Below are 3531 nucleotides of genomic sequence, written 5' to 3'. Positions count from 1 at the left end.
TTCAGATCTTTTGTTCATAGAGTTATTATAAGTTGTACTCAACTCGACAGCACCTAATAACAGCAACATCTTTGTTTTATTAGCTACCTTCCTTAAGGACCAACTGAATTCATGTCTAATAATAATAAATAGACATAAGACTAGTCATGTCTTTCAAAAGAATGAAAAGAATATAACAAGGAAATATGACTTAGCGTTCTACTTAAAAGATGCATATTAGATTAGAGCATTTCCTCATAAAGAAACATGAATCAATGAAGCATGACATTACAGCAGCTTCTCAGTATTCTTTGAGAACTTATAATATTAGAATTGTTCCTTATATGAATGATCAATAAGAGAGAAATAGGACTACAATTGACATCACATTGATTTTAATTCACCTTAAGGTTTAAATGATAGATCAAATTACTTGATGACAGTTTGGATTTCAGCCAGCTTTTAAATATCCCAAATATATCATCTGCATTGCCTTAGTTTCCATCTAAGGAAAATAATATGCTATGATTAGATGACTTATAACAGTAGTTCTCTGATTCTTTTGCTCTCTTCCCTTATATGCATTTTGAGTCCAAACGATATCATAGGAAAGATTCTAGTATTTCAACACTTTTTAAATGGCAGATAATGCCTAATACATGGGCAGAAAGTAGTTCTGACTTATTGTTAATAATTGTTGTTACTATTTTTACCACTGAGTTGGAGTCAACTCAGAGCTGACCTTGCAGCAGGTTTTCAGAGACAGTAAGTTGCGCAGGAGAAGACTGCCCATCTTTCTCCAACCAACAGCTAATGTATTAGAAAAGCATGTCTTCTGGTTGACAAGATAGTTCCTTATGGTTGTTAGGTCACCAAAGTTCCCTCATTGTTAATGATCAGTCTATAATAATCTAGAGATCTAATAGTTACTAACTTACTTTATTGATGTTTGGAAACCATTGCTATGGGTCACTTTGTAAAGTTGTTATTGTTATATTCCATGGAGTCAGCTGTGACTCATCGTGACCCTGTGTACAATAGTTCCAAACACTGATCTATCCTGAGCCAGTCTTCCTCACTCCAACACACCTAAACCCATTGTCACAGTTACTGTGTTAGTCCATCTCATCGAGAGTCTTCCTCTCCTGTGCTGTCCCTCCAACTTCCAAGCATGATTTCCTTCTCCAAGGACTGGTCCCTCCTGACTAAATGTCCAAAGTGTGTGAAACAGAACTTGAAAATCCTTGCCTCCACGGAAAATTTGGTTTCACTCTCTCCCAGACAATTTCTTCTACTGGGGATCCAAGGTATGTTCAAGACTCTTCCTCAGCAATGCAAGTCAAATGCATTAATTCTTCCCTGTCATCCTTAGTCATCCACTGTCCAGCTCTCTGATGGATAGCAAGTAATTGCTAAGATCATAGCTTGGAGCACTTTGGAGAGGTCTCTGATAACAGACTTCCCCAGTGAAATTCATCTTTTGATTTCCTGATCGTGAAAGACCCCAAACTAAGGCTTTACCCAGAGTGGGCACGACCCCGAGCAACTCACACCAGATCCACTCGCTGCAATCACAAGAGGCTTTTATTGACGAAGCTTCGGGACAACTTGTATCTCACACAGGAGACAGGGAAGTCGACCCCGAGCCCCAAAAAGCAAGGGAATTTATACTAGGTCTAGGGGTTCTTTGGTGTGGAATTAGCTCATTGGCTCTTTGGAAAAGGAGAAGTTCAATTTTAGGTTAGTTGCCTGCTGCTGACTTTAGTTAAAATATGGTTTTTGCCAGTAATTGTTTTTCCAGTTTGTGGTCAGCTAGTTCCTGGAACACAAACATTCACACAAGATCAAAGGTATAGGTTCTTACAATACAGATCAAAGGTATGGGTTCTTACAATACTTGGGTTTGGAGACATTATTTTTTAAAAATTTTCCTTTCAACTGTTAGTGCCAAAAGTGTTGATTAAAGAGCTAAGCAAGATGAAATTGTCAACAACCTCAATATCCTCAACATCCATCATGGTGCCGCCAGTTGGCCCAGAGGTGGGAATATTTGTCTTCTTGGTGTTAAGCAGCACTCCATAGTGAAGACTACAGACTTAGCTTTCTATAGCAAACACCTCAGGTCCTCCTCGATTTCAATGAAACACATACAGACATTGCTCTGGTGCTCTCTGTTTTTAACCAAGGTCCATCTGACACTGGTGATAATGTCTCTAGAGCCACAGCCTCTTCTAAACCCAGCTTCTGTATCTGGTAGTTCTCTATCAATGTACTGTTCCAGTCACTGTTTTTTGTTTGTTTGGTTCAGGATTTTTTTATAATCTTCAGCAGGATTTTGTTTTTGTGTTATATTAGTGATGTTGTTTGTTATGTGCTGTTGAGTCATATGATATGATTGCAAATCATAGCGACCCTACGTACAATAGCCTTGAAACCTGCTCTATCCTGTTCCAACTTTACTGTCTCTGACATACCTAACTTCATTATGCCAGTCAATAAATCAATCCATCTCATCAATGATCTTCCTCTTGTAATGAAGCAAGTCCCCCAAAAGATCACCGAGCTAATTAGCCAAATTAACAAAGTTTATTTCGAGTTCGAACCCAGACTCCCACGTGCTGACACAGCAACATCCACCCGAGAGCCCCGAGCTGGCGCAAGCTTCTACCTTTTATACTTCTATTACTCCTTTGTCTAACTATACATGTTATGATTGGCTATCTATAGTAGTTTGGGTACTAGTCTACTTTCAATTGGTTAGCTATAGCTCAGGGAAACAGTTTGGAGACTTGCTTGAACCTGATGGTGGGGAAACAATTAGGAAACCTATTTGAATCTTATCGGTTACTTCAGATACAGGAATGCGGAAAAAAATCCCTTGTGCCCTTACAAAGAAGAATTCCACTTTATGGCAGTTGACTAATCAGGGTGTGATTTACCACAGGTGGGGGTTGTTTGTTTGCTAGAAACCACTCAAGCAGGTGGGGTAGGGGTAGCTGTACTTTGCCAGAAACTGAGTTTCTAATACCTGGTTCTTACAACTCTCCTTCTCTGTCCCTCCACCTTTATAAGCATGATGTCCCTCTCTAAGGTCTGGTCCCTCCTTGCAACATGTCCAAAGTAGGTAAGATGAAGCTTCAAAATCCTTGCCTCAAGAACTCTGGTTTCACCTTCTTTAGGATGAACCTGTTTGCCCTGCTGGCCTTCTCCAGCACCACAATTCAGAGACATCAATTCTCTTTCTATCATCCCTAGTCATTGGCCAGCTCTCTGATGCATAGCAAGCAATTGTGAAGACTATAGCCTGGATCAGGCACAGTTTCCAGACTGACATCATTGCTATTCAGGACTCTGGTGAGGTTCCTAACAACCAGCTTTCTCAATGCAATTCATCTCTTGATTTTTTTGACTGCTGGTACCAAGAATGTTGATCATGGATCCAAGCAAAGTAAAGTTAACAATCTCAATCTCTTCACCATCCATCATGATGCTTCCAGTCGGCCTGCGGGTGAGAATCTTTGTTTTCTTAATGTTGAGCTTCAATCCATATTG

This window comes from Elephantulus edwardii, unplaced genomic scaffold (genome assembly GCF_000299155.1).
Source record: "Elephantulus edwardii isolate Elephantulus edwardi_28Jun2011 unplaced genomic scaffold, EleEdw1.0 scaffold00081, whole genome shotgun sequence".
NCBI classification, from domain to species: domain Eukaryota; kingdom Metazoa; phylum Chordata; class Mammalia; order Macroscelidea; family Macroscelididae; genus Elephantulus; species Elephantulus edwardii.
Note: the sequence above shows the minus strand (reverse complement) of the source record.